At 47.3% G+C, this 24,610-nt stretch overlaps 1 protein-coding gene across 7 annotated transcripts in view; it reads right to left on the reverse strand.

The window, feature by feature from the left end:
* Pdzd2 (PDZ domain containing 2) overlaps positions 1 to 21,531 on the reverse strand; it is a 380,258-nt gene extending 358,727 nt beyond the window's left edge. For 2 of the 7 annotated variants that reach the window (XM_006520163.4, XM_006520165.4), the window contains exon 1: positions 21,180 to 21,525. The gene's annotated coding sequence lies outside the window, so the exon portion shown is untranslated. Of the gene's footprint in view, positions 1 to 21,179 lie in introns of all 7 variants that reach the window. The other 5 variants (XM_006520167.3, XM_006520166.3, XM_017316735.2 and 2 more) reach the window with 4 other exon arrangements.
* Between the last annotated feature and the right edge of the window lie 3,079 nt (positions 21,532 to 24,610).

The raw sequence follows: 24,610 nt of genomic DNA on the forward strand, positions 1-24,610 counted from the left end.
CTTATTTTAGTTTTGAAACAAGGGTGATTAAACCCAGGCTGGCCTCAAACACTCCATAGTTAAAGATAACCTTGAACTCCTGGCTCTCTACAAGCCTACCTGTGCTGACACACCCAGCCACTTTTTTTTCTCTCTCTCTCTCTCTCCCTTTCCTTTGTAAACCAGAAACGAAGTTTTGGGAATTACTAATGAACCATGGATTCCCCCTGAAAGTGAGGTGAGGTAAGTAGGGCCAAATCTAGACAGACAGACAGACAGACAGACAGACAGACAGACAGACAGACAGGATATGTGTCTAGATGAGAGACCAGGGCTGCGGCTATCCACTCCAGACTTTCGTCCCTGTTCCCACCCAATTCCTCCACCAGCCGTCCCTGCCCACCCACCCCTGCTCCACTTGACACTTTCCACCTGGGCTTCCGGGGAAGGGAGAGATGGAGGAGCTAGTTATTTCTATCTATCTTTAGGGGGAGGCATTATTGCAAACTTTAATTACTTGGGCCGCGGCAGTCCCTCCGGCCCACAGGCTGAGCGAGCTCTCCGCAGACTGCAACGGTAACGTTAGGATCCGGTGAAGGAAGCCGAGTGAGTGACTGCGCGCTTAGACTCTGTGAAAGGTAGGTTCTCCTTGAGTGCTGAGAAGAGCCACTAATGAGGGTTATGGAAATAGATACTCACAGCTGACCCGTGAGAGTCCAGCCTCGACAGCCTTGATTTCTGAGCCAGACTGCCCCCTTTGTCCTTTCTCCTGGTTACTGTCCTATGCTGTCTCCAAGGTTGCTGCTTATATGCTATTTAAATCAGGCATCTGTGTCCTGCCAGTACAATGTCTGGTCAAAAAGAACAAAAAATGTCTACAGGCAAAAAAATAAAAAGGAGGTAAATATTTGTATGTGTACATATGTGCACATGTATGCATGTGTGTGTATATATGTGTGTATGCGTGTGTGCACATATATATTCTTTTCTATACTTGAAATCTTTCCAGTATACACTCTCATTTTCTTTTTTTTTTACCAGCTTATAAAGGAAGACCTAGGATGCACCGCATCAATCTCACCACAAACATTCAGCCACAGCCAGACTCTTCTGATGCTAGGACCTGCATTTAATTAAAACCCTTTTCCAAGTAAAGCTAGGGGTTCACCAACCCCTCCTCACGTGTTTCTCCAGTGCCTCTGGAAAATAGATGCGGTAGTCTATAAAGAAAACTGCACTGAGTGTTTACAGAAATGGAGGGAAGAGTTGCATACAGTAACCACAGGGCCCCCTTTAAGGAGAACTCAGGTTCCAAATTTAAGCTCCAAATCACGGAATTGCTTCTTTCTATTATCCTCAAAGGTTTAATTGTACCAAGGAGGAAGCACAACCAACTGTATTCAGTTGAACTGAAGTTTATCTTTACGGCCAAATAGAAGCCAGTGGCTTCCTAAGAGGAGTGGGCCTTGGGAATAGCAGGTCTCCAGTGGCAGGCTATTACTCAGCTGGATTGCCTTAGAAAAAGTTCTTGTCTCTAAGACTGGGACTCTTTATCTGTTGAGAAGTCTAGCAATCTGTTCAGAAGTCAGGATAAAGTGGTATAGAGACAACATTGACAGAGGGGGGTGATTCGGTGCTGCAGTGAGTTCCGAGGTAGAGGAGCTACTAGATGCTACAGAGTCTAATACTGGGATGTGAGTCCACCAGTCCCTGCTTGGTGCCTACAGGAAAAGGCAATTGCCAAGCTCTCCATGTCTTCATGGAAGACAGAATAGAAAGAAAAAAATTCCCAACATGGGATTGCTTCTTCAGCCCTTAACTTCAATATTCTGACCTTTGTTCTCTCTTTTAAACTGAAAATCCAAGTCTTATACAGTAAAGCCACTCTGCGATACTTTATTTAGTTGACCACACAATGGATTACTGCTTAAATCAGTCAAGTCAAAGTTTGGAGAATAACAATAAAGAGATGAGGGATGAGTCTAGATTTCTCATTTAGAGGGGTGATGTGTAATCTGGGTGTTGGCCAACCTAGGGAACAGAGGAAGAGGAACGATTTGAGGGTGGAATGTGATAAATGTAGTTTGGGTCATAATACTTTAGAGGAGTCAGGGTTGCCCAGATAGAGATAACAGGCAGGTTGGAGCTTAGAGGCTGTGTGGATGGGACAGATGTTGGAGTGATTGGTCCAGAGATAGGGATACACTTTGAAGATTAGCCTCAGATTGCTGGTGTTATAAGGGGGCAGGCAGAGACTGGGGGCGGGGGGGGTGGGAAGCACAGAATTCAATCAAAACAAGGAACAGAAGCCAGGCATGGTGGTATGTGCCTACAATCTTAGTAAGTAGGAGGTTGAGGCTGGAGGGTTATGAGTTTATGCTGTCTTGGACTACATAAAAAGATCCTATCTCCAACAATGCACTGGGCTTCTAAAGACTGTTGCAAGAATTCACTGAGAGCTTCATTGGAAGGGCTCAGGCAGAGGTGGAGGAGGCGAAGGAGGTCCACAGACCAAGAGGCATCAGCAAATCCTGGGGAATGGAGACTGAGAGACGGTGGCGTTGAGAAGCTGAAGTAGACTAGGGATTGGTCCCCACAGGTTGATGCGGTGAGGGCATTCCACTAGCGTGTGGGCCAGAAATCAGACATCATAGTGTACTGAGGAATTAATGAGAGACTGGGGACTCGGGGACAGCCAAGAGGGACCAATTTTTCAAGTGACTTGGTGATTATGGATACAGGGCAAAGCAGTCTTAATTAAAGAGTGGTGGTAGAGGAAACTCCCATTGACACAGAAAGGCTAAAAAGATAATCCTCATTAGCCATCAGCAATCCTGAGTGAAGCCAGAGACAGTTCCCCCCACCCTCAAACCATGATCTGGTGCAAGGAGATAGAAAGGAAGGCACTTGGGCTGGGTGTGAAAATTCGTAATCTGTGATAAGAGCAAACCATTGGGGGTGGGTATTTCTACCACTTCTCTCTCTGGAGACCACACTACCATAATGTTCTTTCCCAAAAGGCAAGGAGAAGGCACTGGTAGGAGGCAAAGGGGAGGCAAGAGTTAGGGTTGGTGTTATTGGTGTGGTTACTAGTAGGGTCCAGGGACAGACCGTCCAGTCACAACATCGGTCTGTATGTCTGATGACTTTAGAGATTTATGCTATACCAGTGCAAGTCACTGAGTGGATCTGGCTTTAGTTGGATTTTTGGTATCTGGAGACCATGCTGGCCTGGACCCTGTCAGGATCCTCCTGCCTCTGTCTCTCAAGTGCTGGGATTTCAGGCATACATCCCAATAGCCAGCTAAGGTAGTTGGGTTGTTTGCTTGTTGGTTTTGGTTTCCTTCCATAGGAATGTTTAGCTGTCAGACCACAAAGGCAGAAAACGCAGGTGGCTGAACTTGGTGTAGAGACATTGGAAGACCTGGGAAGGGAAGAACACGTGTGAGATACTAGCCAAGAAGCTGATGAAGTGACAGGTCACAGGGAACAGGCTGGAAAGGGGGAAGGAGCTGGAAGACAGCCACTTTCTCTCCTGGAAATCTCTCCCTCTGGACCCCTTTACTTTGGGTCTTTTGTCTGGATATGTCACTTTCTACCTCATGTCCCCCAGGCAGCACAGGCTGGATATGGAACACTAGGGCAGAACTCTGTGCTGTGTTCTTGGCCCCACACACCTAGGACTGCCCTCATTTAAGAGGCACACATACTGAAACACTAAACCCCTCCCACAAAGGCTGCTGTTAGGACAGGCTCCTGGCCATCCCATAATAAGTGCAGTTGGCCTTTTCAGATCCAACTGAGTGCAGGATCTTCACTCGAGCCCTTGGCTGACTTCAATGAGGCTTGGCCTCTGTTTTCATTCTGGTTCTTGGAGCGAAATGAGGTCACTGTGCTTCTCAGATCTGGGTCATGAGCAAATGGGATAAACATGTCACCCACGCCTTTTCTCAGGTTGTTGGTAAAAATGTGGGAAGAGAAGAGGGTGACGCCAGTGGCAGAGCTGTGCCTGACTCTTGCTCTCTGGAACCCTCTCTCTGGGTGGACACCAATCCTTCTGTCCTTTTGGGTACACAGCTTGTCACCTGGAGATCTCCCCCTGCTTCTGTGGCTACTGCAGGCTCGGCACTGTTGCTCTATTCTGCCTATGAAGCTATTCCAAAGGCTGGGTGCGCTGACACATGACTGGGATCCAAGTACTCCAATAGGAGAGGCAGGAGGATGTCAAGTTTGAGACTAACCTAGGTTACACAGCAAGACCCTGTCTTAGACAAAACAATGAAAAGACAAAGATATCAACGACCCCCTAGCTGTAAAGTCTGGACCAACAGCAGCACCCCTGTGATGAGCTGGTCTGGTAACCTTTCCCCTTCTGGTAAGATACAATACCCTTTTCTTTACTGTTTCTTATTCATCCACTTCCAAACAGATGGAGATCACTGTACAGCATTTCATAGCTTTGTAAAGTTTCCTGTCTCACCGTGATATCACTTTCTCTTAAACCAGGGCTTCAAAAGGACACAAAGGTGTTAAGGGCTTAGTTTCAGACCTTCCTCCAACTCTAGAATATCAGGTTATCTACTCGCTCAGGCTGTTGAAATGAAGAATGTCACCCAGATAATGTAGCTGTAGTTGAAGAGTAACCTAGGAGGCTGGAGAGATGGTTCTGTGGTTAAGAGCACTGGCTGCTCTTTCAGAGGTCCCAGGTTCAATGCCTAGCACCCACATAGTGGCTCACAACCATCTACAACTATAACTCCACGGGCCCTCCTTTGGTTTGCAGACACACATGCAGACAAAACACTCATATACATAAAACAAATATAAATCTTAAAGCACACAGCTTAAAAAAAAAGAAAAGAAAAGAAAAGAAAAGAAAGCTGTTTAGACTATAAATAGATGGACCCTAAAAAGGCCCCATTGACCTGTTTGGCCAAGTCTTCTTAGCAGGCCTAAAATGCAATTACAATTCTATCTCACTGCATCTGATTTTGGAATTAAGGCCAAATGTGTTGATGTCTGAGCTTTCTTGAGCAGGTTTTCAAACAGGATACTGAAATCCTGAGGTTTTAAATCTCCTTAAATGAGTCCCTTTTGCCTGCTCTTGGGACCCTCTTCCTCCTACTGGGTTGCTTGGCCCAGCCCTGATACGAGGGCTTGTGCCTAGTCTTATTGCATCTTGTTATGTTGTGTTCCATTGATATCCCTGGGAGACCTGCTCTTTTCTGAAGGGAAATGGAGGGACAGTAAATCTAGGGCTGAGGGGTGGTGTGAGGCTGGTTGGGGTGGGAGTGGGCGTGGGGGACTAGGAGGGGAGGTTGCAGTTGGGATGTATTATATGAGAGAAGAATAATCTTTTCTTAAAAAAATGATAAAATAAGAATGATATAGATCAATGATGAACCAGAGTAGAAGATGCCAGGGTTTTAAGAAGGGGATCATCCCTCATTACGAAGGATGTGGCATCCTTTCCCCTAGGCAACCTCCCTTAGATAATGTTGTCCATCCAGTAAACAGGACTAGTTAGGCAATCCATCAGTATCTGCTTACTGCCCACCACTAGGGACTCAAAAAGGTCCAGCAAAATGGCCTGGTGTCCCTAGAGAAAATATAGTCTAGTCTGAGAGGAAGAAGGAAAAGGAACAACAGAAGACAAGATGTGGGGGGCTCACCTGCTACACATCGGGAGCTGGGTACCATGTGACTAAGCCAACCATCCTAGAAGGAACTGCCAGGCAGGGAAGGAAGGAAGGTAAACCTTCTCCTGAGCTTCGAGAAATAGACGGTGGGCAGGTGGACACAGGGTAGGGGCTGAAAATGTGTATAGTTCACTCAGGCAAACAGAGTTGATAAATAGCCAGCATCAATTATCTTCTCTTAAAAAAAAAAAGAAAGAAAGAAAGAAAGAAAGAAAGAAAGAAAGAAAGAAAGAAAGAAAGAAAGAAAGAAAGAAAGAAAAAAGAAAAAGAAGAAGTCTAAGGTTAAGTTGGAAAGCTCACTGAGAACATTGTAATGTAGGGCTCGTTCCTCCCAGTCCAAGTTCAGCCAAGGTTATACAGAGATGAATGTCCAGAACTCACTTTAATAGGATGTTCCAATTAAAACCCTAATATGCTCCCCTACATAGCACCAGTTTTATTAGAACCACTCACTGCAATTTACGTTTTGAGATGAATGGATTTTCTAAGAATATAACAGCATATGCCACAGATGTAAAACTCCAAGAAGAAGGAGGAAAAAAATAAAAAATAAAATAAAAAATAAAAAACCCAACCAAACCAGAGTTCAGATTACAAACGTGGTTGGCAACCCGGGCTCCACAGTGGAATCACCGAGGGAGCCTTCAGGAAAGATGAGGGCTTGGGTTGCACCTTGTGCCAATTAAATCACAGTCCCTGGAGCACCAGTATTTAAATTAAAAACACCACTGATTCTAATTCATTCTCTCAACTAATATTTCCTGAGTGCCTGCTACTAGCCAAGCATTTTTCCAAAGGTTGGTGAGATAGCAGGGAGCCAAACAGAACTCCCCCTCCAGAAATATAACATCATCAGCCTTACATCGCAATCGGTAGGCAGATAAGGCAATTAAGTCAGTGACATATATACTGAATATATATGTTAATAGATAGGTAGAGAATAGATATAGAGATAGAGATAGAGATATATAAAGTCCAGGAAATGGAGGCCAGAAACCTCAGGATAGCATTGAGTAGGCACAAAAGACTTCAACAATGGGGTTATTTGTATCAAGACTTGGAGAAAGTGAGGGGAGAACTCAGTTGTCTGATAGAAGAATATTCTAGAGAGAATAACATCATAGCCCTAAGACACAATCCTGCAAGTATGGCTAGAGCTGGCAGAAAGAGTCGACAGACCAAGCCAGAGAGGGGAGGGACATTGTGGGGAAGCACCAGTGAGGGCCTGGTGGCCGTGGAGTGAGCAGGCTTTTACTCTGAGCAGAGCAGGGACATGGAATGCTTTATATTTTACTAGAATCATTCGGGATGCTCCATTGAGACTATGGGGGTGGGGGGGCGGCAATTGGGAATCTCCTAAAATAGCCCAGTTGAGAGATAAGGAGAACTTGGAAGAGCAGAGTTCTGAGAGCTGGTTGGGTTCCAGATAGATTTTAAAGGACCAAGTGTAGAAATATCATCTGAGCTGAGCATGGTGGCATATGTCTCTAATTCCAGTCTGGAGCAGAATTCTGAGTTTGAGGCCAGCCTGGGCTACGTGTCAGAGAGAGGGGGGGGAGGGAGAGAGAGAAGAGAGAAGAAAGAGAAGAGAGAGAGGAAAGGAAGGGAGGAACAGAGGGAAGAAGGGAGGGAAGGGAGGAGGGAGGGAGGGAGGGAGGGAGGAGAGGGAGAAGAAAAGAGAAGGGTTGGGAACACAGCTCAGCTGGTAGAGCACTTATCTAGTACATACAAAGCCCTGGGTTTGATCCCTGATACCACAGTTAACAGGCACAGAGGAACACACCTGTTGTCCCACTACTGGGGAGATAGAGAGAGGAGGATCAGGAGTCCAGAGTCGGGCCAACTGAGTGGCATAGTCTCGAGGCAATAAAAAAGTGAGGGATGGAAAAAAAAGGGGATGGAAGAGGAGGGAGAAGAGGAGTGGCAAGGGGAACGAGGATGAGCCATATAGATCAGGGAAGTAGTTACATATGGAAGCAGTACAAGATGGGGATATGTTGGTGGGCACTCTTGACTTCTGGGTACCATTTAGAGCTGTAAAGTGAAAGGCATGACTGAAAGACAGAAACCCCAAATGTTCAGTCTTGGACTCCCCTGCATTATTACAGGGATAAGGGTGGGGTGAGGGGCAGCCTTGGAAATGGAAAAGAACGCTGACTGGCCAGCAAAGAGGAGCGCCTGCAAATGGTACCATTCAGAGCCAGAGAGCACCTCAGGGAGAGCAGGGGATAGACTGGTCATGTCAAATGTGTGGGGCGATCAAGTACCCGGCTTGGAAGCTATCTTTGGATTCAGCAAATGTAGCATCATTAGCAACTTTCAGAAGAGCAGATTACATGCAGCTGGAGATGTGGTTCAATGGGAGCGCACATGGTCTTCTGGACTCAGCTCATGGGATGTCAGTCTTTCTTACTGCAATTGAACGGGCTCACACATGGTAGATCTCAAAGAGATACTTGATTTATTGACCAAGTAAGCAGAACCATGCATGTATTCGCATAGGACATTCAGAAAATCATCTACAATAGATAGCACACAAAATAGCACTTTCCTCACTTCAGAAAGTAACTATTGATGACAGTGTAACTCTTCTGGCATTTTTATCAGAAGGCTCATCAGCTGAAATATCAGAGCAGTGCCATTTCGTACTATAGCATCCTCGTGGCTCAGCTGTGAGTGTTGGCCCATTTCTTCTCTACCACCCTAGACATGACAGCCAACACTAATTTCATTCATTTAAAAAGAAGCTTCATGAAGAGTGTATGACAGATCAGTGTTGATACGTGCTTGCGTCTCAGCCACACCATGCAAACAGTCTGAGTTTTGTGTACATGTGTATGAGGTGTGTGCTTGTGTAGCCATGAATGTGCCATGGTGAACCTATAGAAACCAGAGGGCAGGATGTTGAAGCCAGTTCTCTCTCTCATCAGGTGGGTTCTGGGACCAAACTTGCTGATAGGCTTGGTGGCAAGTGCCTTTACTGTCAAGCCATCTCACTGGCCCTACGGTCAATATTTTGATGAGCTTTCCAGTCTACTCTTTTGTCCAATGCTGCCACCAACACTGACTGGCCAGTACTTTTGACTATCCAGGTCAAACCACCCAGGTTCACTGAGGTCTAGATATGCACCACAAAATTCCAGGGAGAACCTCTGTGTGGGGGAATGGGTGGGTACTGCATATCCTTCTTGTCAGTCTGAGAGATCTCTCACTGAACCTGGAAACCATCAGTTTAGCTAAACTGGATGGCCAGTGAGCCCCAGGGACTGTCCTGTCTCTGTTCACCCAGTGTTGGAATTATGGCACTCACAGTTACACTTGGCCTTTACGTGGGCCCTGGGGGATTGAACTCAGGTCCTCATGTCTTCATAGCAAGCACTTCACCCACCGAGCCATCTTCCCAGCCCCTACCCAGAAGGATCCTAGCCAGTCTCAAGTCCCCAGAAAATGAGGTTTTGGGGGCTCAGTAGACATTTTTTTAAAGACAGGGTCTCATGCTACCAAGCTCAGCCTCAGAGTCAGTAGCTGAGGATGGCCTTGGACCCCCTCATTACCATGCCCCCTCCTCCCAAGTGCTGGGACTACAGGGATGCAGACCTACACATGAAGCCATACTATGTTCTTGATGCAATTTATTTTTTCTCCCTCTAGACCAGGCAGGATACAAGGACAGAAAAAAAGCTTTCTTGGTATAGAAAGTTTGGGGTATGAGAGCAGGGAAAGACACAGCAAGTGGTAAGTACCAGTTAGGCATCAGAAGAAGGGGTGGTCCATGGAGCGAGTGCAGCTGAAAGGGAGGGGCCGGAAAGGCACCACTCTCTCCTGCCAATTCTCCCAGGATGTTGAGGACTTTAATATATTCGGTAATTCAAAGAAATCTGAATTACATTTATTTTGACCATGTACAGAATGGGAGGCACTTATAATATTTCTTTATGTGTCATGCATTAAATAAATATTAGCCGAATGAAAAAAAAAAGTAGAAAAAGTTAGTTTGAGGGCATCAAGGACAGAAGGTAAGCCCTAAGAGGAAACTGCGCATCATGTTGAGAGGAAAAATACCACCTCCTCCAAATGTTTGCTGTGCTTTCCCAGCACTTGATGGTTTTTATGGGCAGCTACCCTCCTCTTAGCTGCAGGACGGCCGCTGTTAGAAAATTGGCGTGCTGTGCCAAGACGAAGATCGGGAACAGCAGTTGAGAACGTGTTATTTAAAAAAAAAAAAAAAAAAGGTAAAGTCCAGCTATCCTGGTGTGCAGGTTCTAGCAAGGGTCTGAACCAATGGAATTCCAGAAGCACACCATGATCCAACTAGTGAGAACTGTGGTGGGCGGTACCATTCCACACGAGAACAGCACATAACATTCACCCTGGCTCCATTATGACTACCCACCTGCCTGTTAACAGGAACAATGAGCAGCTCTTCTTTGGTAGGTGCTAAAAATAAAGGGTCCTACCAATGAGTGGCACTTTACATGCGCAACCCTCAGGCAAGTTCTGGTTACCATAGCAAATCCCACTTCCGACAGCAGAGGTGGAGTGCATGATGTATCCAGTAGCCAGGGTTCTGCCTTCCCACAGGAAGGCAGCTATATCTGCCACAAGGGCTGATCAGCTGCTGTAGCCTTCTCCATGAGGAAAGCCCAACCAATACTTATGGGTCTTGGATATGCTTACAATTACAATGACTCTTCGCCTGAAAGAGTAGGGTTTCTTCCCCACTCCCAGTGTTGATGTTTACTTACTGGCATGCTGATGTAATTTTCAGGATTGGCCTTATTTCTAAATGAAAGTCTAAACTGAGCACAGCAGGTCAGGCCTGTCATCCTAGCAACTCGCAAGGCTGAGGCAACAAGCACTTGAGCCTAAGAGTTCAAGACCAGCTTTGGCAGCAAGGCAAGACTCTATTAAAGGAAGGAGGGAAGGAGGGAAGGAAGGAGAGAAGGAAGGAAGGAAGGAAAGAAGGAAGAAAAGAAGGAAGGAGGAAGGAGGGAGGGAAGCTGGGAGGAAAGAAAGAAAAGAAGGAAAGGGAAAGGGGAGAGGGAAAGGGGAGAGAGAAGAGAGAGAGAACAAAAAAGGGGGTGATGCTAACTGCTTTCTTACCTGGTAAGAATTTGCTCTTGGCTTCTTCCATGACTAGTCCAGAGCTGATGATAGAGGCCCCACAAAGTAAGTTGTCATTGTCTACCAACCTACAGGTGAAGTCTATGCAGTCACCCAAGGGCTCCATCATCTGGGAAGAGATGTAGGGGCCACAAAACTCCAAAAATACAGAAAAATGCTGATGTGTAAGGAAAACCAGACAAACGAAGACCTCTGAGACTCTTCTAGAGCAATTCTGTCTCCCACACCCAAGTTCTCAGCTGTGTTCTACACGGAGCCTCTGAGAAACAGGAACAGCCCAGATTCCAACTCGAATCCTCCCCCAAGCCCCGACTTCTGAGCTATCCAGTTCCTTTGCTACTCATTGGCTCAGGATGCTGATGCTCAACACCGCTGGACAGAAGGATCCCTCCTGGTCATCTCTACCTTCCCAGTCAGGATTCAAGGAAGGCATTTTAATCCATCAAGTCTGGATCAGAAAAAGTCTTGAGCCCAAAGAGGAGAGAAAGCAAAATTAACTTCTCTGCTTCTGGGGCTTAAGTTTCAGGCCAACTTCTCATAGAAACTGAGAATCTGAGCTTGAGATTTCTTCCCTGTGCATTAACCATCTGTGAGCAGGAAGTGAACTTTTAGGAAGCTCAGAAGTCTGTAGGGACTGCCAGGATCCTGGGCCATCCCCGTTTCTCAGAGACTCACATGTAGAATATAGCTGAGGCTGCCGGCTTAGGAGACACAGGGATCTAGATACCAATCTAACAGGGCATGTCTGTGGTCTCCTGTCACTTAACCTTTCTGAGACTGAGAACATTTAAGTGTTTGATGTGTTCAACAATTGAGAGTGTGCTAAGGATGGGAAGACAGCTTCAATAAGGCAGGATTGCTGTTGGCACTTAAGAGACACGAACAAAGCAAGGTCTTTGCTTTAATGAGGTTTGTATTCTAAGAGGTGATACAGAAAACAAGCATATAAATCAAGGCTATGTTTCAAACAGGAATCAGGTATGGAGCCCCAGGAGGTTCTATCATATATAACGGGCTTGTGAAGATCTTAGAGAAGAAGCTTTGAAAAGTAGAAGGGCCCCAGTGCATGATGGGACATGGAAGGTTCCAGAACTGAAAGGGAAGGTCTTAGGCACAGAGGGAAGACAATGGGTGGTAACAGTCATTACCACAGATCATGTTCAAACAACAGTGAGAAGTCCCCAGTCTTAAGCTAGGAAGTGGCTTGATTTGAACTATGTTTCAAAGATTATCTCTCTAATCTTTGATGCACATATATGAGTGTTTTGTCCACGTATGTATGCCTGTTCACCGTGTGCATGCCTGGTGTCCTGAGAGGCCAGAGGAGGACATCAGATCCCTTGAAGCTGGAGTTACAGATGGTTCTGAGCTCATGGAGAAGCCCATGCTAACATTCCTTGGCTAACATCAGAAGCTGGCCCTTTCTGGTTTCCAGTGTGGGCTGAAGATGGCCAGTGGTTCTTCAGTGATCCTTCAGACCCTCCACACCAGGTTGGGACTGTTGGGGTACCCAGCTTTGTGGACTAAAGAGCCACTGGATATCAACAGTTCTCAACCTCTCCAATGCAAAGACAGCCATTAGTGGATGACCAGGCTGTAGTGTTGTATATGCCAATCTAAGAAACATATACATACGTACACACACATATACACACACACACACACACACACACACACACACACACACACAGAGAAAGTTGTCATGTGGTGATAGTGGCAGAGAGTGGAGTGACAGACCCTTAAGGAATGTCAACAGCTACCAGAAGAGGTGAGGCACCCCCCCCCCCAAAGCCTTTGAAGGGAACACAACCCTGCCAAGGAGCTTGATCTAAGACTTGTGACCTCCAGAACCATGAGAGGATGCATCTCTGCTGTCATAAGCCACCAAACCTGTGTTAATTTGGACTAGCAGCCCTCAAAGCAACAAAAGTTATACACCTCCCTGGATTATTATGAATTGAATAAGTTAAGATGTATAATAACGTGTCTATAATAGGGCTTGCCAAAAGCGAACATTAGAACCATCTTAATTTTTACCATGCCAGGTCCTGAAGAGCAAGGAGTCGTCTTAAGATAGACTCAAGGTAAAGATGGCACTCAAGAAACTGGGCAGATGAGGGACCAGATGGTAGATGAGTGTTCATGTACCAGGTGTGTCTCCCGGGTGCCAAAACTTGCTGACTGCTGCCACACAGCAGTCACCAATCGAGCTATCAATCAGTGTTACATCTGCCTAGGGTTTCTGTGATCTGTATTAGATCCAGAGAGGGGCGAACACAATCTTTTCCAGCACACTCCTCTCTTCACGCTGTCTTACTGCCTGCTCTCTCATGAGAACCCATGCTGATGAGGACACTCGGAGCATATTTTCCGGGGACAGTGGGGACAGTTTCTTCTTTTAGCCTAATGATATTGGGAATAGCAATGACCAATGGAGAGTGGGTTGAGGAAACCGTCGTGGGAGAGCCATGCCGATTTGGCATGCTGAGTGACTTTGTAATAATATCTGCATGGCTGCTTTAGCCTTGAAAGCTCATTTCCTCACCCAGAGACCCATATAGCACAATCTAGTTTTACCCAAATCTCTATAAAATACACTGTGCCAAATGGGGCAGGGCACAGGGATGGGGGGCAGAGGGGAGGGCATTGGGAATGAATTGAAACACAGCTGGAATCAGACGTGTTATAAGTGTCTGTTGGCCAACACACAGAGACAGAGTTTATTGCCATCTTGTGTCATTAACCTTGGCTCCATTTTCATCTACTTGGGTGCAGAGACAGTAATGCTGGTACACTTGGGAAGTATCGATGATTGGGTGTGTTCACCTGCCTGCAAACCTGAATCATGGGAGGAGCCTCCTACTGCTCACTACATAGAGGGGCAGGTTGTCAAGACACATCTGGTAGCCACATCACTGAAACTCTTGAAGGGAGTCAAACATGGTTTTTTTTTTCAAAGATGTATTTATTATTATAAATATGCACACCGCAGCTGTCTTCAGACACACCAGAAGAGTGTGTCAGATCTCATTACAGATTGTGAGCCACCGTGTGGTTGCTGGGTTTTGAACTCAAGACCTACAAAAGAGCAGTCAGTGCTCTTAACCGCTGAGCAATCTCTCCAGCCCATTCAAACATGTTTATGTCAGTCCAAGATATTACAGTTAACTTAAAAGGCACTTGTCAGTCTGCTCTCCAGGAAAAACATTGTATAGAATATCAGAATTATAGTAATAACCTATCATATTTAAACGAGCTGAGCCAGGCTGGTCTTTGGTGACGAGTCACAAGTTGCTGTTTATTCTGTCTCCCTGCTGAAGAATTCTTACATCTCCTAGGGCAACTGCAGTTGGGCAGCCACCACCACCCCCTGCCCACCCCCAGGAGATCAAAGCTCCCAGGCATCCACGAGCGTCCTCCTGATGCCCAGAAACTTCCCCCTACACAGAAGTCCGATTCCCCGCCTTCCGTCTCCTCACTGAGAACACCAGCATCTAAAATTGACCTCTTGCCCACCACCTCTCAGCTCAACTCACTGCCGTAGTGGGCAGGTGCCAGCTAAGAACTGACTTTGGATTTATAGAGCACTGAGTATGTCCCTGCTCACGGGAGGAATTCCCTTTGGCACGATCTGAATGCCAGCTTTATTTTTAGCAAAGCAGGATGATCACTCCTCTGAGATCAGAACGACAGGGGGTGCGTGTTTTAGTTTGGATGTTTCGGTTGAGGTACCAGAGTGAAGCTAGTACTTACAAAGTCAAGGTCTTAGAGATGCCCAAGTGCTGATAAAAATGAGCCCAGGAAGAGATCTGCTCAAATCCATCTCCACTCCTGCAAAACACCTCTGTCTGAGGACCCTGTCTGGGGTCCTCTATAAAGGACCAAAATGCCACAGAGGCCTCTCTGCCCAGGAAGTTGTTAAATCAGCACAGATCCTATCCGGGAAGGCCTCAGTTTACGTCAACCTTTAGGCAAGGGAGCAGCAGATGATCCTGTTCAAGGATTTGTGGAGCTTGTGATACCTTTTTGTCCTTCTGGAGGGATGCAGTCATTCCCAGCTGCTTCTGACAAATCTTGCCACATACTTACTATTATTTCACCCAAAACTGTGGAAATTATATGTGCAAAATAAAATCATATTGTACACAGTGGTCCCCATCCCTGCTTCCCCCAAACCTCCATGTTCTAAAAAGTACTTTTGAGTCACACACACACACACACACACACACACACACTCACCTAAAAACAAATAACTCAGGGAAGACTTCTGGGGCCAGATGTTCACTAGTACCTGATTTCCTTAGACTGTGTTAGAAAGAGTTAAGAATCTTAAGTTTTTTATAGTCTGCAGGTTTCTAGACAGCCACTCACTCTTAATGTATTCATATAGCTAGCAAAAGCAGAGAATATCCAGGGCCTGATGTGATGGTAGCTGAGTCAGGTGGAGAGGGTGTCACCTGATATCTGAGAAAGATAAAGCCCCCAGGTCGGTCTCTTCCCAGAGCAATAGACTCTATAGACAAATGTATCTTGTTTGCACACCTGCATTAAAGCAAGCCAGTTCCTTAGCACAGCACAGGGAGCCTCTGTAACCATTGAGTGGGGTCAGGCTGTAAGCACATGGTGTCCTCTGAAAACACATTTGTCAACAGAATATAGACCCCTTCAGTTCACAGTCAGAATAAATCACATGGTCTGCCCTGCTTCAAATGTCTCTCTATCCAGAACCAAACCCCACCCCCCCCCCATTTCACCAATACAGGGATTTTAAAGTTTTAAATGTCACAAAGTGCATATCTTTTAGTATGCAACTAATGCACAAGCCCAAAGGGCAACACGATCCAAGCATGAACAATCCAGGTAGAAAATAAAGGATGGGAGAAAAACAAATTCAAGGCTTCTATTTGCTTCAGAAGCACTCTTCACCGCCCCCCAAGTTAATTTAGTTTAGCATACATCTTGGGAGTGTTTAATAAATAAAGTTAAGTGCCCCATTTCTCCTCTTCTTCACTAATAACTAAGAATATTTATTTCATCTTTCTAGGTGCAATCAAAGATCCATTAATAAAACCGAGGTGTTGTGATGCTTGCTTCTTCTCCATCTACTTGCCTCTGGCTCGATTGCTTTGGACTTGGCAAGAGTCCTCTGATCAAGCAAGGCTGTGCTGAAGTTCTAGTTCCAGCTGGGAGTGGGGTGGGGGGCGGGGATGGGGTGGGGTGGAGCACTGCTCTTTCTTCCTGGGCTTCAGGAACTGGGAGTAAAGATGCATCATCCTCTCCAGATCACAGGGGACAGGGCAGATCATCCTTGCTTAAGCTCAGCAACTGGACCCTTGCTCAAGAGGGACATCAGAGGAAGGCGGAGCCACTGCTGAAAGGCAACAGATAAAAAGGCAGGCAGCCCAAAGGGCTCCCTAAAATAAGGACATCAAGCCGGGCGTGGTGGTGCACGCCTTTAATCCCAGCACTTGGGAGGCAGAGGCAGGCGGATTCTGAGTTCAAGGACAGCCTGGTCTACAAAGTGAGTTCCAGGACAGCCAGGGCTATACAGAGAAACCCTGTCTCGGAAAAACCAAAACAAACAAACAAATAAACAAATAAATAAATAAATAAATAAATAAAATAAAATAAAGATAAGGACATCAGTTGGGGACAGAGAGTGCAGAGCAACCTAAAGTTTTTCATCCACCAATGAAGGAAAGCCTTCTGGCAAAGCCTTCTCAAAGGCTCCCCCAAGGAGGCTGGAGAGATCAAGCGGTTAAGAGCACTGACTGGTCCTCTAAAGGTCCTGAGTTCAATCCCGAGCAACTACATGGTGGCTCACAAGCATCGGTAATAGGATCTCATGCCCCTTTTCTGGTGTGTGTGAAGACAGCTACAGTGCACTCATATAAATAAGATAAATAAATCGTTAACACCAGAAAACAAAACCAAAAAAGCTCCCCCAATACATTCAATAGGAATAGGAAGGACTTTGGAGAGAGATTTATCCAGGGCCCAGCGCACACCAGAGGCCATCATCTGGGGACTCTGACCCCTCAGTACCTCTTTGTATACCTCTTAAAAACAGCTGTGAAGGAGCTACTCCAAAATTCCAATGACGTGGAGGTCTCTGCATTGCTGAAATTCCAGCCAAGCCCCCTCCAATTCAGGCAACTTCCTCCTTAGCTACCTCAGAGAGAACCAGGCTCACCCCCCCAGGGCTAGCAGGGGTAGCACACAGTCCCTCCCTTCCAAGCCTAACCAGGTGTCACTGCAGCTCTCAGCAGACCTCTCCTGCATCACAGACAATGGATTCCACTAGTCCCCTGGCTGGGGCACAGCAGCCTTCTCTCTCCAGTGCAGATGGTAGCCATTTTCTTTCCTTGTTCTTGATTGTCTCCAGCCTTGTCCTTCCCAAACACCCCTTTTTTGGGGTTTTCCATTCTCTCCCATTTTCCTATTGCTTTCCAAACATGCCTAGGGAGGGGAAACAAGGACCCATTCCTTCATAGACCTTCCTTGAGTACCACTTCCTGCTCCAAGCACACCTCAGAGCAACTGGCACTTGCTGGGCCCGTTTTCACTATCTTCCAACCATGCTCTTCTTTTGCAAGCTGGCTCAGAGGCCATCCTGTAGATCAGTGGCTCTCAATCTTCCTAACTCTACAACTCTTTAATACAGTTTCTCATGTTGTGGTGACCCCCCCCTCCTCCAACTATAAAATTATTTTTGTTGTTACTTCAGAACTGTAATTTTGCTACTATTAATGAATTTACTGTAGATGTCTGTGTTGTCTGATGGTCCTAGGCAACCCTTGTAGAAAGGTTGTTTAGCCCCCACAGGGTTTGCAACTCACGGGTTGAGAACCGCTGCTTTAGACTGCTATCTTGGTCTCTGTTGGTGGCCTTTCCTTTTCATTTCTTTGGGCTCCAGCTTCCCAGACATAGGCTTTTCCTACATCAGGAACAAGCTGTGCTCAGCGTCCTACTGGGCACTCTGTGGACCCTGCTAACGCCAGAAAAAAAAGGCTCTAAGAGACTCAGCCTCCTCTTGGGTTTGGCTGTGATCTTTCGTGGACTCCTCTTCTTTGAGATAAATTTTTCCCTTATGATTGGTGTACCCAGACCTGGGCCACCTTTAGATGGGGATGCCCCCTCCACCAAGGTATGACTCACCCAGGCTCATGTGATCTCTAGGTCAAAGGAGCATCTATGTTATTCCTTTGCTGGCCCACTTGGAGCTCCTACTCAGGGTTTAGAGACCCCAGAGTGCATTCAGCCTGGGGCAGTTCTTCTGGATTCTTTTATTGTCTAGCCTGAGGCCACTGTTCCAGGTCTATTGTGGGAGGTCCTGGAGGTACATCCAGGGCAGCCTGATGAGCAGACTCTGCAGAGAGCAGTCAGAGAAGGAAGCATCATGACACTATGAGGGTCTTCCAGGGGATGGTGGCAGAGTCACAAAGGAGGCCCTCTAGATGGATCTTGATGAAGAAGAGGTTTGTCAGGATCATCAAAGAAGAAAGGATATTTCAGGACTCAGGGAAAACAGCTTTGAAAGGCAGATACCATAGCAGCTAAGGAAAGACTGTTCCTTGACTCATGTGTGTGTGTGTGTCATTGTGTGTGTGTCTTTGTGTGTATGCGTGTCTTTTGTGTGTGTGTGTGTCTTTCTGTGCGGTATGTTCTTTGTGTGTCTATGTGTGTGTGTTTCTCTTTATCTCTGTCTCTGTGCATGTCTTTCATTTGTGTGCGTATGTGTCTTTGTGTGTGTATGTGACCCTCTCTGTATCTCTCTCTGTGTGTATGTTCTTTGTGTGTCTATGTGTATCTCTCTATGTGTGCCTCTCTCTCTCTCTCTCTCTCTCTCTCTCTCTCTCTCTCTCTCTCGTGTATGTGTGCTGAATAATGTGGCAAGAGAGAAATCTCAGCAGTTTGAAGCTTACCCCATACATCCCCAGAGCCTTGACAAGTTTTACAAGTAGTAGTGAGAAAAGGAAGGCTGGGCTCAGTGGCTCAGTTGGTAAGGGTTCTCGCTATGCAAGCCCGTCCACCTGAGTTTAGCCCCTGGAACCTGTGATGAAAGGAGAAAACTGACTCCACAGAATGCTCCTCTCACTGCTACACCTGAGGCACGTCACATACTCACTCACACTCACCAACATGTACACACACACACAGAGAGAGAGAGAGAGAGAGAGAGAGAGAGAGAGTCTGAAAGGACTTCTCCAGATTGCTGCTTTGTCAGATGTTAAAACCCCAAACTCCCTAACTTGGCTCAACTACTTGTGCTCAGAGCCTGCAGGTGGGCTTTGTCTCTGCTCTCTGAATCCCACCCCTGCCCCACAGTTGATGACTCTTTTCTGTCTTCCTCACAAGCTGCCATCCACTAGCTTAGACCTTCACTGCCTCCTCGACCATCGCGCTGCAAGAATCTCCTCATTAGACTCGACGTCTCTCCTCTCCCTGTCTCAGTTCTTTCCACAAGAATTTCCCGGAAGCAAATACCTGATTGTGATAGACCCTTGTTCAAAAATCCCAACTATTTCCCAACTGTCTGGAAAACCAGATTCATGTGGGTCAAAGCTCAGTCTCTGGTGCCATGAAAGAATCCAAAGACAGGATCAACCTTTCTGCATACACTTCCTCCTCTAGGTGGACCCCCGCAAAGCTCCACAATCCCCACAGTGAAAAGGGGGCTTTGTTCTCCTCCATACCCCTAAGATGTTTTATTTGGAACTTACTTAAATTTAGCAATTTAATCATACCTTCATTCCTTCACCCACTAAGCATAGAGAATTTACTCTAAAGCCAGAGGGCTCTAGCTTGTATCATCGCTATAAAGAGACATCTCTCCTGCTACACTGAAACGCTTGCCAGCAGGGACAGAGTCTCTTTACTCTGTGCACTTCCCTTGGAAGCCCTAGACCCAGCAAACCACAGGTGCTCCAAATGATTGAAATGAATAGAGGAATTATCATACGTTTCCTTAAATAGTAAACTGCCGTAAGTGCATCCAAAATCAATTTCAATGATAGATGTAAAGCGCCATTCAATATCCTTTTTCTTTTTCTAGGCGGTTATTAACTATGCCAAGGGGATGCATTTATATACCTCACATGGTTCTGATTTTTTTCCCAACACCTACCAGCCCTGCTACTCCTACCCGGTAACACACCACACAAGCTCACACCACGGTGTAGCTTTTATAGTAGCAGCAGTTCCTGGCTCATCCAAATAGAAGAAGAAATTCATGGAGCTAGAACAACCACCCACAGCCAGGGGTGTGCTCTGAGAGATTTTATTCCGCCCTCACAAGCAGTCCTCCCACACCACACCTGCCAGCGTGTACCTACCTGGCTCCCACCCAGAAGGCACGGGCCAGAAAAAGCTGACCCAGTAGAAACAGTCGAGACCCTATCGCCCAAGCCTGGAGCAGAGATGAATGTGGGAGGTTCCTCCCCCCCCCCCCCCCCAAGAGAAGTGCTGTGAAGATTCAGGGGTGTGTCTGCAAGAGAAACTCACTTTCTTTGGTCACTCCACAACCACTTAACCTTCAGGAGCTTCATTGTGACTTGTCAAGCAAAACCCATGGAAGAGGCAAGCCCCAGCTCAGGCCTCCACAATGCCCAAATCTCCAGTATATGCCTGGACTCTGGAATGCCCCAGTGTCCGACTTTCCAGTGTTTGCCACCAGCACATGCCAGACCTGGTGTGACTCCAGGGTCCCTTATCAAGAGCTATGCAGAGAGCAGGGCTGCTGAAGGGCCGCTGGTAAACTTCTGTCCAGGGTCCTAGATGCTCCCCCCACCACAATTCAGTCTTGTGCTTCATTGGGAAAGGCGGGCAGGTGGTTTTTTTTTTGGGGGGGGGGACTTCAGGAAGAAATACTTTCCTACTGGAACATCCCTTATCTCCCTGGCAGATGACATTAAACCCCCAAAGATGCCCTTGCTCTTCATGCGGACTCTTTCTCGCGCCACTTAGTGGGCAGGGGGGTTAGCGAGAGATGAAGCGCGGGAGGATGGTCCTTAAAACAGTAACTGGCTAAGGTAGAGAGACAAACCAACACACTGGGATAAGGATTCTTGGCCCGATTTAGGCGTCCCAGGCAAGGCGCCTCCGGTTATCCCGCTGTCTCCATCTCGCTCCGCCCAACCTCTCTCCTCCACTGTGCCCCTCTTACCTCCCACTAGAAGGAAGAGGAGTTTGCGCCACCTAACGCGGGGACCCACTTGGGTGCCCTCACTCGCCTCTTTGCTTGAACTGGGATCCCCACACCCGATTGTCACTGAACTTTCTCCAGCGCACACCGTCTTGGGGTTATCGAGCTCAGCTACCCCGCTAGCCCACCCGAAGCCCCACCCCCGTCGCGGCTGCGGCGCCAGGTCTCTTCACCTGTTCGCGGATCGGCGGAGGCTCGAGCCGCTCCTGGAGCGTCCAGACTCAGGCGCCGCCCGGCGGTGCCGGCGCAGCTACCGCCGCCCCTGCCACCACCACCACCGGTGCTGTTGCCGCGCCTGCCGGGAGAAGCCGCGCCGCAGGGGTTTGCTGGTTGCCGCCGGAGGCGCGATCCCGAGCGTCTTGCGATCGGTGGGGCGCTTGGAGGGCGCCCGCCGCAGCCGCCCCGCCGCGTCCCACTGCCCGCCGCTAGTACGCACTGGCGCTGGGAGTGAGCTTCTCGCTGCGCAGCGCAGGGATGCTCCGAGCCTCCAGAATGGGCGGGGATTCCTTCCCTCTGCTGGATCCGAGGGGCGGGAACTACCTTCCCGGAGTGACAGGCCCAGGGGGCGGGGATTCCCCTGCAGGAATGACAAGGTGGGCGGGGATTCCCCCGAGCAAGCCCCTGAGCGGGGAGGACCGCTCTCCCAGGGAAACAGCAGTCCTAGTGCGCCGGCTTCCTGGGGATCCTGGGAGGAACCGATCCAGGGAGACTGCGGCTCAGAAACGCCATGTAGGCAGGGCTTGGGGCGCCATCTAGGTGGAAGAACTAGAGCTAGGAGGTTTAATTTCCTTTTGCATAGCACTTAACATAGCACATAGCGGAGAAAAATGTCAATTGCCTTATCAGAGATTGGGTGGGGAGGCCCAGGGAGACCGGAGAAAAGCCAACCATCCATCCACTGGCCTCTGGTCCTTAGGATACTTAATATAGTCTTGGTATGAGCATTCCTCGGGAGAGAGAACCTCTTTGCGTCTTAAGAACCTCAGAGCTGTTAATCCTTCAATTAAGCCGCTAGAGGAAATTCCATGGGCCCCAGGATGGAGGATTTGGACGTTGTGAACCTCCTTCTGAGTGAACCTCAAGAGCTAAGGCCAACTGCCCTTCGTTTTATTCCAGGTCACTGGGAAAACGGGAGCCTCTAGCTTTTTGGATGCTTCATCCCACAGATTTTCAGGAAGTCTTCAAATATTTTTGGTTCCCTTTTTTTTTTTTTTTTTTTTTTTGTCATCCTTGTCATTCTGCCTACCACAGGGAGAGGACGATAAGAACATAATAGGGAGACCGCACGGCTCTGCAAATTAAGCTCTCTTGAGAGGAAAAAGCTGGTCTTTTTCAAGTGCTGGCAGATAAGGGTAAAAACATAGGAAAAATTACAAACCTCGGGATCATGAGTTGGTGAATAATGCTTTTGACATTTTCTGCAGAACAGTAATTGGAAATCTTTTGCTTTGAGGGAGGTGAGGATACGTTGGAGCATGGCTAGGCTCTAGATTTGCCCAGCAAAGCATTAAGAGCTGCTCTCTTGGAAGAGCAGCTACGTCACCTGCAGCCCTCATGGAGTGTCCCTCAGCACCAGAGACCAGAGTAGACCCAAGGCGTTTCTAGATAGTATTTTCAGCAAGTGTTGGGGTTCTTGGATTCAGCTTTTCCTTGGCGTTTATAATTCCCAATCCACAGAGATCAATGTCTATACAAATCCAGGCCTGGGTATTATAAACGGCAGTCTTCACCGCCTGAAAGCTTCTCCTCCTGTCTATAGAGAAAACCCTTACCATGCAGAACGGAGCAGTGGATTGTTCTGTGTAGCGCTTAGGAGGTGTTCAATGAAATAGGCACCATTGCCTAGAAAGGTGTTATTAGGATGCCACTAAAAATCCTCCCACAATTATGCAGTGCTATCTGTTTGTTCAGCGATCCCAGGCTCAGCTGCCACCACCCCCTCCCAATCTCAGGAGCCATGAAGAGGCCACCTGTGTCTTTTAAGCCTCTGTACTCCCCACCTGGCACAGCGCTGCTATGCATCCAGCTCGCAACTGAATATGCAAATGGTCACCACTCCAAAGGTTCTCATTGCTCCCTCTCACTCAGCCGGTTCCAGTCCTTCCAGCCCGCTCTGTGCTCCAACAAGAAGAGTGTTTCTTTTGTCAGAAGGACACTCTCCCTTTCCAGGCTCTACTGAGATCCCTCACAACACAAGCATCAGGTGCCCTCTTCCTCCTCATCTGCTACAAAAGTAGCACTTCATTCATGACAACAGAGCCCTTCCCAGGTGTGCTAAGTTGAGGAGCTGGGAGTACGTGGAAGCAAAAAACAGATCTTAGGATGTTTCTAAAGTTCAGTGCATCATGGTGTCCAGTCAAATAGCCAGCCTCTCTAAAACACGAACAAAAGCAAAGCGAGCTACTACTAGTGTGTTGGGGAGACGACTCACTTGCCATGCAATCGTAAGGATCTGGGTTTGAATCTCCGGACCCCAACTAAAGCCAGGCGTGGTAGTGCATTATTAATCCAAGCGTGCCTTCAGTGAGATTAGAAGCACGGTCTAGGGGAATCCTAAGAAGCTTGGACCCCTTCCTAGTGTAGGAACAGTAAACAGTAACAACAAAGAGAGCTTGTAGACAAGGTGGAAGGTGGAAACTAACACTTCAGGTTGTCTACTGGCCTCCACAGGTTTGCAATGTCACATACACACACACACACACACACACACACACACACAGAGAGAGAGAGAGAGAGAGAGAGAGAGAGAGAGAGAGAGAGAGAGAGAGGAGAGAGGCACATGCATAAAGGTGGGCGAATTATTAAATATATGTGTGAGTCATGCTACACATAATATATACAGTTGGGTGCTTTTGTTATCTGCCTCATCCAGGCACTGCCCTGCTGACCTGATTAAAATGCTTCTGGTTCCAATCAGTTTTCATCTGCTATCTTTCAGGAACGTTTTCAAGAGTTCTTGTTCCTCCGTCAACAGTAGTTCAACTCATATGAGGTCCAATCAAATGCATGGAGATTTTGTTTTGCCCTTGCAGTCTTGTCAATTTGAAAACTGGCAAGTGAAGTCATTTCAGTGCCGGTGTTTGAAGATCAAAATGTAAATCCTCTCTGCCCTCTTGTCAAATATTGAGTCACAGATTAGTATGTCTATCTAGGTTGCCACTTTAATTTATTGTTCAAAATGTGCGTGGTGTGAAAGAGGAAGTAGGGTGCAGAAAAACTAAAGACTCTGGTGTGCTGGCTAGTTTCACGTCAACTTGACACAAGTTAGAGTTATCTGAAAGAAGGGAGCTCCAGTTGAGAAAATGCCTCCATAAGATCAGATTAATGGGGGAGGGCCTAGTTCACTTTAGGTGGTGCCATCCCTGAGTTCCTGGTCCTGAGTTCTATAAGAAACAGGTTGAGTAAGCCAAGGGAAGCAAGCCAGTAAGCAACATCCCTCCATGGCCTCTGCATCAACTCCTGCCTCCAGGTTCCTGCCATGTTTGAGTTCCTGTCCTGACTTCCTTCGATGATAAAGCCAAATAAACCCTGTCCTCCCCAAGTTGCTTTGGTCATGGTGTTCTGTCACAGCAATAGCGACTCTAAGACAGCAGGTAATAATGAT

The sequence above is a fragment of the Mus musculus genome, chromosome 15 (assembly GCF_000001635.26).
Source record: "Mus musculus strain C57BL/6J chromosome 15, GRCm38.p6 C57BL/6J".
Lineage (NCBI taxonomy): Eukaryota > Metazoa > Chordata > Mammalia > Rodentia > Muridae > Mus > Mus musculus.